Source organism: Phaethon aethereus (assembly GCF_964289735.1).
Source record: "Phaethon aethereus genome assembly, chromosome: 1".
Lineage (NCBI taxonomy): Eukaryota > Metazoa > Chordata > Aves > Phaethontiformes > Phaethontidae > Phaethon > Phaethon aethereus.
Window position 1 is genome coordinate 133,290,696 of NC_138575.1, and position 14,802 is coordinate 133,305,497.

Below are 14,802 nucleotides of genomic sequence, written 5' to 3' on the forward strand. Positions count from 1 at the left end.
AAGTCCCACCTGAAAGTTGGCCATTCTCCTACCCAGACAGTGTAATGTTAATCATGAGCGCTGCCCCAGCCCTGCGATCTCCGTAAGCTCTTGTTTCTGTAGTTGGCAAAGATGAGCACTGGGAAGTCGGGAAATAGGAGTCACAGATCAGAAACTTTGGCAAAGCTCTCAAGCGCTGTTTGAGTAATGGCTCAGCAAAAATGCAAGCCATGGGGTCATTTCAGATTCCTTTAACCATCCCAATTTTAAAAACTCTGTTAATCCCAGTGACAGCTGGGTATCACACCTATCTAATCTAATCTAATCTAATCTAATCTAATCTAATCTAATCTAATCTAATCTAATCTTCTGAGGCATATCTATTGTGCTCTTCTCTGTAGTATTCTGAGCATTTTAGATCATTAAATGACTCTACTACATATTCTAATTAATATTGATTTTAGGTTCTCTTCTTGCTCAACACAGGCAGGAGGGCAAGGCACCTAATTCACCTAGTTTAATTATTGTTATTAAAATTATTACAGTGGGAAAGCAATGATAGAGAAGAGTCTTGCATTTTAGCCAGAGGGCATCAATATCTGTGGCTCTTCCAGTCTTTCGAAGGAGGGAATCCCAGAAAGAATTTGCCTCTCATGGTGTTGAACACTGGAGAAGTTTGCATTAGCATATCCAGATTCGTTCAAACAGCTTTTCAGCTGCAGGTATGTAGCATAGGTGCATATTAATGTTTGCACTGCTGCAGTGTACATGAGTGCATACCCAAAATGGAACTGCATCACATTTAAGACCTGCCTTGCATCTGTGCACAGGTTTGTATCAGAGCTTGCATAATGCATTACACTGATGTGAATTCCTATTGTGCAAATGTGGTCATAAGGCTTTTAAAAATAAGTTGTCTAGCAAATAGTCTGGAATAAGTCTACTGGGACTGCTGAAGGTCAGGTCAGAATCTGGAGGCACCAACAATGATTTATTTGTACACTTTTCCTTTCTTTGCAGACCAGCTGCTGTCTCTTGAACCAGCCTGAATTTTACATTTTCCTCTCCAGAGTTGAGGTCATTTCTAAGTTGACTGGATTGCATTAGTCCACACTGGAAGTCAACAATGCTCTGAGCCAAGCTGGCATGTGGCCGCCACGGACTGGGTCTCCTACCATGTCCAGATGAAAAATATTTTTCTATCAATCTTGACTGGAAAACCCAATAGCAATAGAAAGTCCATGATGATTCCACAGCTAAAACCCCTCCCTGAAACCCTTACCTGAAGGTAACATTTCAGGACCATGTGCAGTCTACCTACAGAACCTCCATGGCCACCTGACAGGTCTGATTATTTGACACGGGTGACACGCTGTGCCAGCCAGTGATGCTGGGAGGGACAAAAGCCTTTGTCCTTGCTTGCCCACTAAAACCCCCTTGTTTTAAATCCACCCACTATGTGTCACCTTCACACTGCAGGTACTTAGACCCAGCCTGCAGCTGTAGCATGCTAGCAGTTATACTTGGGTGTCAAACAGAAGAGGAAAGCTGCCTGTGTAATTTCACAGGCAGTCTGTAAAGAAGGAGGTGCAAGTGCTTCTCCAGCCTTCAGAGATAACTTTAGGATGACTTGAATGGTCATCATGTCCTGAAGGACCATGATGTGTCTGTTTTGTGAAAGAGCTTTGGCAGCCAGCAGCAGTATTTGCTAGGCAAGAGCATGCAATATGCCTTAGAAAACCAAAAGTACGGCCTTTGTCTGTAGTTCATATCAAGAGGAAATGCACTCCCTGCTGGCAATGCTAGCAATGAATCTAAGATGAACTCGGTGTGATGTATTTGAAAAATTACCCATCACCCGTTTTTTCCTTTCAATCCAGGAGAGAAAAAGTAACAGCTCAACAGGGGAAAATGTTGAGAATGCCTGTTGACACATCCTTCTGCACTCTACAGAAAATCACCATCACCATCTCCAGTAATTATAGGCTAAATTCTTCACAAATGTATAAAGCAACATGAATGTATCCCAATTTCCATGGCACCCGATGTATTGTTAGTGCAAGGAGTCTTTCTTATAGCTGCCAATAATCATGGAGAAACTCCATGGGTCATTTACTGAAGAAGGAAATGAGTCCGTATGTGAAAGATAAAACCTTGCTCGTTAATATGCATGTATTTGAAGGATACAAAAGTCTTAGGGATGAATTTAATTTGGGGCACTTTATATGGGCTTACATACTGTACTATAAATGCAATTACTATGCAAATGCACACAGTAACCATGGAAGGAATTTAGGATATAGCTGGTGGCATCATTCTTGGTTTGAGATCATAAAAATTATTTTGACCAACTGATACAATGTTACTGTGAGAAGCTAGAATTGATGTCATCTTTTAACTTGGAGAGAGATATTTAAACAACATGCAATAAAATATATTTTCTGGATCTGTTTTTTTTTTAGCACAGTTGCATGTCTGCATTGAGGGACCAGATGCGACTCACTAATTCTGGTCTCTGTAACCACTATGCTGCATCTGCTCAGACGTGTGTTAACCACTTAGATAGTTGTCTTTTGTTCACCCGACCTCATACACATCACTTTTGTGATCAAGAACCAAGGAGATGTTTGACTGGAACCCGTGGAGAGAGGTACTGAGTGCCTCCCCATCACAGCATGTGATACAGCTGCCAATTCAAAAGCAAGGGCAAGCTTCCTCCACATCACCCTCCCGTCCTTCTTTCTTTCCAAGAGGTTCTTTTCCTCTGAGGTGTTAATCTCTCTGACCAGCAATGCAGGCCTGCTTCCAAAGCCTTTTGTGTTAGCGCTCGTCCTAGTGGGTCCAGTTTGCCTCTGAGTTAAACCCAATTTACTCCAGAATAACTCCATTAACTTCAAAGCACCAAACAAGTGAGTAGTAAGTGTGTGGAAGATGGAGTTTCGTGTATCGCCTTTGGTAGCGTTGCTTTCTCCAGAACACCCTTGCACGTGAGGAGAGAGCAGGAACCTCATCGTTCGTCACTGCCTGTGAACATCGAGTATCTGGAGGTTTGTTTCAGTCTCATCTTTGTCACAAGCTTGTCAAAGAGAAGAGCAATGTTTTTTTTCCATGTTTTTGAAAGTTGTATCATTTTTCAATTTTGTTACTTTGTCGTCATGACCTTTCTGCCCAGAAAAAGGTATATAGTACTAGGATAAATTGTTCTGCTCTTTTTCTGCTAAAAGTCAGTTAGTTTGTTTCATCATAATGCATCAGAAGTCTCTGTCAGTCACATCAGCTCTTTCTAAAGTAACAACTGCAACAGAAAAACACATATTGAAACACCATGCAAATGTAGTGGTATAATCATAATGTTATGTATTATTATCTTATTTTATTTTTAGAGAGTATAAAGAGGAAAGAGAACATTTATGATGAGAAAACACTGGATTAGTTTTCCACTGATATTAATCCAGTGTGTGCACCGCTCATACTTTCAATAAAGCTTCAAAAAATCTCAAGATATTTACCCTTTATATATGAAAAGTCAAGTGTGTTATAATTTGTAGTCAAGTGGCTACTTAGAGGAGCTCAAAGCATTAGAAAAAATTATGTCAGACTGTAAAAAAGGGTTGTGAACATTTGCACCCAATTCAAGGCACCCTTGTAAGCTACAAGACTTAAAAAATTAATAAAATTAGTATTTGTCAATCACATATTCGATAGGAAGTTGGTACTGGGGGAAGGCTAATTTTTTTAAAATGGTATGTTGGGGACAGATTGACCAGTGAACTAATATTCCTGTACTCCAGAAGTACTTCTCCATAACTACGTACCTAAATTTATGCACCAAATCTTTTAATGTGACATTTGAATGCAGAGAGCATGTAGTTTATGTTTCTGCCACAGAATGGAGCAGGCAGACTCATTTAACTGTTTCCAGTCTTTATTGCTTCATGGTATTCATACGGGTAACTCCGTTAGTTCCCACCAACTGTCGAGAATCACATCGATACCTTGAGCAAGCTGAGGTTTTCTTTTCCTGCGTGCACACACGTGTGACTATTTGGGATTAGCCTGGAAAAGCTTTTCCACCCTATTTGTCCTGGTGCTTGACATAACCACCTGTCGCTGCCTTCGCATTTATATAGCATCTCTCACTCAGGTGTCTCGGGCAGTACGAGTATTAAGACAAGAGAATGTACAATGTTCCTCTGAAATATTTATAATCCTCTTCTTGTGGAGGTGGAAAATACTGCACACAAACGCTAAGCAACCTGTGTGGCACACACAGCTGGCAGCTTGAAGTCCTGGCTCCCAGCCTCATAATCACAAAGCTCTTTTCCCTTTTGGGCATTCCAGAAAGAATCATAGAATCATAGCACAGTTTGGGTTGGAAGGGACCTTAAAGGTCATCTAGTCCAACCCCCCTGCAGTGAGCAGGGACATCTTCAACTAGAGCAGGTTGCTCAGACCCCGTCCAACCTGACCTGGAACGTTGCCAGGGATGGGGCATCTGCCACCTCTCTGGGCAACCTGTGACAGGGTTTCACCACCCTCATTGGGAAACATTTCTTCCTTACATCTAGTTGGAATCTGTCCTTTTTTAGTTTAAAACCATCACCCCTTGTCCTATTGCTACAGGCCCTGCTAAAAAATCTGTCCTCTTCTCTCTTTTAAGCACCCTTTAAGTTCTAAAAGGCTACAGTAAGGTCTCCCTGGAGCCTTCTCTTCTCCAGCCTGAACAACCCCAACTCTCTCAACCTGTCCTCACAGGAGAGGTCTTCCATCCCTCTGATTGTTTTTGTGGCCCTCCTCTGGACCTGCTCCAACAGGTCCATGTCTTTCCTGTGCTGAGGACTCCAGAGCTGGACGCAGGACTCCAGGCGGGGTCTCACCAGAGCGGAGCAGAGGGGCAGAATCCCCTCCCTCGACCTGCTGGCCACGCCGCTTTGGATGCGGCCCAGGATATGGTTGGCCTCCTGGGCTGTGAGCGCACATTGCTGGCTCATGTCCAGCTTTTCATCGAGAAAGGCGGTAACTCCCAGAGACATTCCCAAAAGGCTGTCCCGCAACGCTCCCGAGATTTTTATCTCACGGGATTTGGTATAGTGAGAAAACCAACAAAACGCTGGTATCCCCAGGAGGACGCCTCAACTTACTAGAGAACGGAGAGGGTGAGCGCTGGGGGGAGGCTGCCGCCGCGGGCAGAAGGCCCCCGCAGTGCGGGATGCAGGAGCAAGTGCTGGGTGGGCAGCCCCCCTCTGCCTCCCCTCTCTTTGAAGCTGGGCCCCGTGTGGCACCCAGGCGGCCGGCTCGCGGTGGCAGGGGCTACCCCAGCGGAGCGCTCGGCCCTCTCTCGCGATGGAGGTCTTTGCAGCCCACCCCTTCTGCACGTGGGGCTGGCGGGGGGAGCACGGCTGTAAATCATCCAGCCGTACCACCGACCGCCTGCTCTCCGCAGCCGCTGGGACCTCTCTGCAGCCGGCCCGACTGCTCCGAGCTTTCGCCCGCTGCCCCTCAACGTCTGTGCTGCAGGGGGAACCAGGGGCTGGGAGGGAGGTCCGTGCCGTTGCCTCTAGTCGGGGTGAAATTCAGATGTGGTCACTTAGGGCCCCCCTAAAATTTTGGTTCCCTCACAAATTAAGTGTATCCGTTCGACCCGTATATCAGTTAGGGTATGCAGCAAGTCTACACCAAGCAGCTAGCAAGTGTGCTTTCGAGTAGTCTTAGCTTGTATAAGCTTTACAGGTCCTCAGAAGTGTAAAGAAACCTACAAGTGAAGAAGGAAGATATGCAACACTTCTGAACTCTCACAAGTCTTTACTTTTTCCAAGTATTTGGTATCATGGCAAATATTTTTAACTCTTCATGCTCTTAGCTCCCCGCTCTTTTTTATATTTTTGCCTTCACTCCCAGGCTCTTGATGATAAAATGTTCAGGAAGTGGGTACTTGCTTTCTTGCATAAGTTCCATTCATATTTGCTTTTCCTTAGAAGTTGAATTTGAGGTCACCCACAACACTTTGCCACAGTTTAAGGTGTTTTATATTTTCATATTAAATAATCTAAACTTAGTATGAATTGCAAGGTTTAGTAGTGAAACCTAGGGAATTATTCAGCAAAAGTGAAGCCACTCTGTGCTTTTCTGATATAATTCTAATATTCTATAATTTTCTTGATATAATTCTAGAGCTTCCAAAAAAGTAAGTTTTTTCTCATCAAAGGTCTGTTTACACAGGGAACCTAGAGTCCAGCTAGAGACTTACGGAGATGTGTTATAGCAACAGTACCCATGGAGTTTAGTCATTTCCATCCGAATGAGACGGGTTTAGATTTTTTCCCCCCTAGGTTACACAGCAGATGTAAAACTTCCTTAAAGACAATGAAAATATCGAGCTGTGTAGCAACCAGAGTCATATAGAGGTATAGATTTTATCATTCACCTCTAAATTATTTTCTAAGCAGTCGCTGAAAGGCACTCTGAAATCACTGCTGCATGGTAGGGCAGCTCACACCCAGGTTGGACAGGCGTCACTGGGGGTGACACCGAATGTTGGCTCTACCCCCGCTGTCCACGTCTTCTCCTACGCCATGCTCTCACACCGGGGCATCAGCCCCACAGCCCGCCCTTCCACCACCTCCGTCCCTCACAGCCCGGCTCTCTGCCAAGAGGCTCAGCAGAGGCGGCGGCTGGGGCCCGCCAGGGCCCGCGGGCAGTCGCGGCCCGAGCTGAGCCGCGGAGCAGGAGCCTGCGTAAGCAGCTGCCATAACAGCCTTTGAACAGGCGGTTCCCGGGCAGTTTAAATCAGCATCCATACAGGAAGAGGGAGGCTGCCCGGCGACCGCCTTGGAAGTGGTTTGTGTGATGCCAGCAGCACTCCTGCCACGGCTGGGGAACCACGGCGGACGTCAGCCTGCACCAAAATAGATCAAGGCAGTGTTACCTTCGTGTTCCATAGAGCAAGACCTGCAATGAGTGAATTATTTAGCGGTGATGCACATCCCCTGAATATTCTTGCCCTATTTACAGGCGCACAAATGAAATAGCTGTTACGAGATTTTTCTCATCATCCCATATATCAAACACATGTCAGATATTTTGGGCAATAGGTTGGTACCTCAACTATGAAACAGTTTGCATTTATTTCTGTTCCTTTTTTTTTTTCTTTTTTCTCTTAATTACTTCCCATATTTTTAAATGATAAGAAACATCATAAAATGCTAAACATTAAAATTAAATCAGAAGCAGTGTATCAAGAAGTATTTCTCCTCTGAATGTTGAAGGGCATTTTGCATGTGAGGTGCAACAGAACAACTTGCAGCTTGTCTTCCTGAGGAATTTGATAGAGGCGAGGGCCAGAAAGCAGCACTCTTACTAAAGGTTGACATCAGTTTCAGTCTGCCGTGGTCTTTCTTGATGTACATTGCTATTCTCGCATCTTCTTCCTGTAAGAGAAAGAAGTGGGTCCAGTGCCCTTGGGACAAATTCAGAAAAGGTGCGTAGAAAGGGGCCAGATTCCTTTGAACTCTTTCAATTAGTTCCCTTTCTGTCTTTGGGAGCTTAACTTAAAACGCATGCGAACGTTGGGGAAAGCACCCATTAGAAGAGCCCCACATGGCTGAAGTGCAGCTGGCACGGAGCACGCTGCTATGCTTGCTTAGACGCTTTGCATAGAAGTAGGAGCAAATAACATGTTTCAAGGGCAAGTTTGGGTGGGGAGACTTGGGAAAGTTATGGATAATCAAGTGGTGAAGTTAATAGGCATCAGTTCAAGCATGTTAAACTCCTCAGACATATGTTTTCACTCAGAATAAAGAGGACAGAGTTTGCAGCAATTTAAACAGAATTAAGCTACAGAAAATGAAAGCCATTTTATTCCTGCGTAAGAGCACCCATATGGCGTTTATCAACCTGCAGTTTAGGCATACTTACATTCCACCTTTATTTGATTAACTTTCCCGCATGCCTTCATAATAGGCATGGTCTACGATTTTTCAGTTAGTTCAGGAAGCATAACGTATGCTACTTCTACAAATACCATGTCTTATTTATAAACTAATGTGAAAGCCATCGCTAACTGTAATTGAACTAAAATTGGTATAATAGTTGCTTCATAAATAAACAAGATTAAATTCTTCTACTTTCAAAGTAAAAAAAAAAAGACATACTATGCTAGGACTAGCTCTCCAACAGAAATGAGCTTTTGTATGCAGGTGAATAAGTAATTTTTTCCCCAGACATTACTAACTCAACTTAACCCCCCAGATCATTTCCATGTTCTGTCTTTTAATCATCCGTATTAGTCCAGTCCCAGACTCATTTAGCATGAACCAAAGCAAAATGTGTGCATACTTCTGAGGATGCTTGGCTCCAGGGCTCGCTCTGGGAAGGCGGCATGGATGAGACTGGATCAGGTTTGGCTGCCTCCGCCTTACATGGGGTATGTCTGCTAGCAGGTAGCGTTGGTGTGATCACCACAGAGGGAGGTCTTTGGGGCCAGGGGTTAGTCCCACAGACTATACACGTTTTAGGTTTTCTTTGGACTAACTCTTGACTTTAGGAACGCATTAAATGTGCTCCTGTGTGCCAAATGCCACGCGCACTCTCTTTTTTTTTTTTTCCTATTTAAAAGTGGAGACCTCCTTCTGTTTTCATTTCATCTGATTGAAGGTACATCTACCACCATGTTTCTGTCCATAGCAAGAGTGCCCTGTTGAGGTGAGTTTCTCAGTTGGCCCGACTTACCATACTTTGACTCTTATAGGAAACAGGTCTTTAAGCAAAAAAAACCCCTTTTGGGTAAAAATACAGCAGAAGAGAGGCTCCAGTGGCACAACTAATCCTCTCCAGCTGCAAGTGAGTTTGCAGCCCAGGGACCAGACCAGAGACGCTTTGAGCTAATGAAACACACAAACGCCTGTGTCCACTTCCAGATTTAAACTTTGGGTTTGGTACCAGCTATTGCACCTTTTAAAATCCTTAGCTTCCCAATACTGTCAAGTAATTTTGTAGACATGACAGGTTACCAAGAGAAACTGTGTGGCCCCAGGGTGCATGTGGCACTTGGACTTGCAGCGTCTGCGTTTGGTGACACTGACCTCTGCTAACAGGTACAGGAAGGACTGAAGTCCAAAAGCTAGCCTTGGTTACGTTGATTTGGAAGGGCAGCAACAACAAGGAAGGAAGAAACACAGGTTTTGGACATGCAAAAGCAGAATTAAAAATGAGGAAATAATAATATAAATGAGGAAAAAAAGGGGAAGGAACTTCTCCACCATCCTGCTTGTGTCTAATAACCCAACGTCTCCCTGCTTAGTGAAGAAGGTACCATGCCGCAGTGTCAGTGCTTCCTGCTTCTTTGGAGAGTTGCTCCCAATGGTTTCATTTATCTGGAATTAATTTGGTATGTGTTTTGTTGGCTTATGTGATTAAAGGCTCGTCTCCTAACACACGAAGGAGCATAGAGGCACATGGGCAGGTTGGGAGATGGAAGCAGTAACCTCCACCAGAGAAAAGTGCTCTGGTCCTCACCCCTCCCCAAGCTGTCACAGGAGATGACCAGCCCTATGGTCTGGGGGACATCCTTCACTATGGGGCCAGGGACAGGCTCTCCAGAGCCTCTTACAGACTGAGGTAGTCACTGCCTGTGGTGGGCTGGCACTCGTGGGACTCAAGGGAAGAACATCTGGGGATTGTGCAAGACTTACTATGGGATGTTCAGGGGAGGAACCAAAGGTGGGAAAGGGGGGGGGGTCATGGTTTGAGGAGGAACAAACATGGTGAAGTGGTGGGAAAACGAACAGATGGGGCCAGCTGGAGGTCAGCAGGGGCTGGTCAGTGCAGCCTGTCCTTTCTCCTTATTAAACTCCATTTCTGACTATTTTCCTGGGTGAGGGGTGCTCTGTTCTGCGTGCGAGTGCATGTACGAGGTGTCTGAGTCCCAGGAACTGGAGCAGGACCATGGGTCAGAGGGACTATGTGTCTGTGCTGCCAGAAGTAAAGCACATGAGGCTGTGTGTCTCACTGCGTCATCGCCAGGGGACGTCAAGATGGACTAGCCAGTGGGCCAGATAAAGACTTGGGAGCCAAGTATAGGAGCAGCCATGGGTCTGAATTGTATACTGGAGAGACCAGAGGCTCTGTGCATTGGCTACTGGAGGGGCCATGGGGTCCCAGTAGGTTACTGGAGAGACAGTGGAGTCTGGAGTTGACTACTGCTAAGTGTTAAATCTGGACCAGCTACCAGAAAGATCAGTTTGCATGTGTGTGTGTCTGGACGTGAGGCCATGAGGCAACCAAAGGTGCCAGGGACCGGCTGCTGGGTGCACTGAGTATCAAAGGCCCGTTGCTGGAGGGATCCATAGTGCATATGTGCGTCTTCGTGTGCCTGTGTTTGTGTAGATCTGAGCACTGAAGGGATCCCCATGTATATAAATTTTCCCCTGATGGGCTTTCATCCTGCTCAGCCAGAGAGGGGAACAGGATGAGGCCATTGGTGCTCTCTGTGTTTGCACGAGTGCGGACCGTTTCAGTCCATGCTGGTCTGTGTGTCTGCCTGTGTTTGTATGTATAGGTGTGTTGTATACGTGTGTACGCTTGTGCCCGCCGGGACCACCCGCTCCGCCTGGCTGCTGGCCGGACCTGGGGAGCTGCGGCAGCCTTGGCTCTGCCAGGCTGCCGCCTGCAGCCGCTCCTAACATCGCTCATTGCCTTCCCGTTGCGCACAAACGCAGCCCTGGTATTTCTTCCTCCGTTTATTGCTGCAACAACCTTTCCTCTGGCAGGAGGGCGGGAGCTGTAATCTCCTCCGAGGCTGATGCAGTTGGTGTGGGGTGGATGGGCTGTCAGAGGAGCCGGCATCCTTCCCTGCCGGGGACCGAATGTATCTCCCCTGAGGTTTCCCATCTGGCAGGGAAGCAGCGGTCCCGAGGTTATTCCTGAGCTCAGCTCCCCTGTCCTGAATTACTCCACAAAATGAGCTTCCCAATCAGAGATTATGAGGTTTTCCCACTATGTTAAGCTTGCTGTTGTATTCAAAGATGGTTTTATAGCATTTAGCTCAGTGATGGGAATCATCCCGTGGCTGATGCGATGATATAACACAGACTTCATAGTAAATTTGTCAAAAATGAACTAGTGTTAAAAGCATGCTAATAAAGTGTTATTAGAATGACCATTTGCAGAGGTTTGAGTCGCTTCTATGCTTTTCATAGCACAGCTAATTACATATTTTTAATTATGAAAGCATTCATACGTTAATTTAAAGACTAAAAGGCAATTAAAAACATCAATGGAAACAAAAATCGTCATTAAAAATTCTGATTGATCATAGGGATCTATTTTCCCTATTGATCACAGGGATCTATTTTCCACTGAAAGGTTCAGATGTTGGAGGGGTTTTTAATATTAATATTATTCCAGCTCTGAAATACCACATACCTTATTTAGGATTGATTTTCTTGAAATTCTCACACAAATTTTTTTTAATAGATTTGAAAATTTTCACAGAAAATTGGAAGTTTCATCATGAGAAGCCATTCAGAACATAAGTCTTCTGTGGGCAGAAAAAGGTTTTGTTCCCAAAATCATTATCTGACTTCAAAAATCAGTCTATAACATTCAAAACCTAATAGGTACGGAATGCCAAAGAGTCCAATTCACAGCAATCTTTACAGCTGTACATGGTGCATGATACTGTTCTACGACCTCCTGACTAGGTACAGGCAAGAACTGACAAACAGTCATGGTGTGCCTCGGCATACAGGCTCTGAGAGCCATTCGTCTTGCTTAGGCTTAAGTAAGCAAGGCTTCAGACGTCTCAGTCTGAGCTGGTCACCTTCAAAGCCCGGTTAAGAGAGGCACGTATTTATAGAGGATGATTTGTCTTAAAAGATCTATCTTAGAGGAAGAGGAATTGCCCTCTGGAAATAACTGTGTCTTTCAACAGACTGTAAAATGATCCAATAGTGAATAATTCAGACCCAGACGTTTAACTTCTCAGCGGATCTAAGGGTGGGTAGGTGGAACCCATACTCTGTGTGCATAAGCACACAAACCCAGAGGCTAATGTGCCAAAGCAACAGAAGTAACGCTGGGCACGTGTGTGCTTGAGCAGAAGTCAGGAGACCGTTGTACGGAGCCGTATACTTTGGGCATCCAAAATCACCAGTTCTCCCCAGAACAACGAGAACTCTCCCGGGTATATGAAGTGTTCCTAGTTTGAGGAGGTCATCCACATTCCCTTCATTCTTGGTTTACAGACTTAATGTCTTTACACGATGTAATTTGACTGAAATAGGCCACAAACCCTACCAGTATATTTTGTATGGCAACTAAAATATTATGTTTATGGTCAAAAATTATGAAGTGTCCTCATGTACGTGTACTCATCTATACATGTTTTAGCCTGAAGCTTAATCAAATCAAAGTTACTCCTGCATATCACACAATCTAAAGGAAATTAAGGGGACGTATAAGTATATATACGTACCTACCTAGTGGCTTTTTTTCTGCTGTGCTGCAGCTACCTATGCATTCTCTTCCAGGCATTCCAGTTAGGACTAACTCTAATAACGTTATTTCGGAGCATCAAAACTCATTTTTCTTAATCACAGCTGCATGTGATATGTTCCTCTTGGTTCGGGGTTTTTTTGCTTTTCTGGTTGGTTGGCTGGGGTTTTTGTTTATTTGGGTTATTTTGCTTTTCTATTTATAATGTGCTTCATAGCATCAGCTGATCTAACGCACCCATATGTGTCTCCGTACCACAGCTGGAAAATCCCACAGAAGACAGCTCCAGCTTACTGTGTGCTGCCGTAACACTTCCGTGGACCGTCCCCACATTTCCACTTCCAGCAGCGCCCAGGGGACGGTGGCGATGCTCAATCCAAACAGTGGGCTCCAGCTTGAGCAGATGGCTCTGACCCATCCTGATCTACTCCTGATCTTCTTTGGGTGCAATTGCCTTGGGTGAGTGAGTGGCGAACTTCCTACTAACTTCAGAGGGAGCAAGAATTTACCCTTGGACTAAGTGTTATTATCCTGCCAGACCTCAGGTTTCCAAGGAAGCCATGTGTCCCAGAATCAGAGCCTGAAATCAGGGCTCCCCTTTTTCCACACAACCAAAAAGCAAAGCCTGCTTACACCACCTGAAAATCTGATCTCTCAATTTCCTTTCAATTTTGTGAAATGCAGGTGAAACTTCAGCTGATACCAGTTTTAGGTATAAAAGTTGTGAAAGTCTTTCATATTAAACTAACAAGGAAGAGAATTGACAGGAATTTCCAAAGACAGGAATTTATTGTTGGTATAATTGAAACCTTAGCAGTCTCATCCAAGAGTCATTATTACTCCAGATATAATTACTACAGGCAAAGAAAGAATATGTCTATGCAGAAAAAGTTTCAATCGTAGTAGTAATAATAATACAGCTAAAACTGTGACATGCACACCCCTTAGTTTCTACCCCTCTCCCGGTGTAACGCTCCCCCTTCCCCAGCTCCTCTGGGTCCGGGGGCTGCTGCTTTTGCTCAGGTGTTGGAGTTGGGGGTGGTCGGGGGAGTTGTTGGCGTCTGTAGTCCTTCACCAGGAGGGACTGATGGTCACGTTGATGGTTTCTTCCTCCTCACTCTAGGATCTATTTGGGTTCATTTTTTCCGTGTTTGCTGACATGCTTGTACATCTTTGCTCTTTCTTAATTGGTCTGAGCTCCACATCAGATCTGAGTTTGCTTAGAGCCCTTGACATACACTAGGTACTCCTCTTCTGTTCCGTTTGTTCCCCCTCAAACCAGTTTCGTCCAGCTCCAGGTCTGCATTTCTTTAGCTGACATTGGTGAGTTGTTTATAGCTGTGGGGTCTCCAGTGCCAAACCTGTGCCCCGTCTCCCGTCACCCAGTGCTGGGACTCCCCTGCACCGCACCCCACATCTGCACGGCCCAGAGCTTCTGCTCGCCCACCGGGGTGGTATTTCTCCTACTGCATCACTACTGTGCAGCCACAAAACTGCGATGTCGCGAATGAGTGGTTTAGGCTGCTTAAAGAATCACTGCCAAAGATATTAGGAAGCAAATTATTTTCATATAAATTTGTAAAAAGCGTGACTTAACAGAATTCGATGGCAAGGTCCACTGTATTATTTATTCAACATGGAAAAATTATACAAAGAGAAACCAAATTACAACTAGGTTGGAATGATTTACACATGGATCAGGAGGAATGATTTACACAGAGTCAGGGAAATGGAGTCAGAATTGGGCTGATGTGATTTATCACTTGTGATTAACACGATTAAGGTAAATCACAAGTTATATAATTTTCTAACTAAGCTTAATAACAAAACAGCTTAGTTAAAGACTTAACAAGGCTCTCAAATTACACACAGATAGATATAGATACAGATACAGATATATAGATATCTGATATATAGAGATAAAGAGATAGATATATCTAAAGGTACCTGTTAAAAATTCCCCTTGAGTCCAGTGAAATATTCATGTTGAACGCTTTTGCATTTCGCAGTGGGTGAGGGTTGAGCCTCAAGCAGTAGGGGTTTCAGCCCAGGACCCATGCTGGTCTTCAGCAACAGTTCTCCAAACTTATTGCGAACTTAAGAGTTCACGAGCTCTGAGGGGCATCCCACTCAGAGGGAGGTGCTGGTCACAGCCCGATGCAGCCCAGGAGAGCTCAAAGGGCCTCACTTGCAAGTGCTGTTCATAGGGTCGGGAGATGGTTGACCTCGGGCATCAGTGAATTTCCATCCTGGCCACAACCCAGACAGGTAACTTCTCTTCTCCAGTGGCACTGGTACCAGTCGTTCCAGGGCTGTCAGGGAATAACTGGT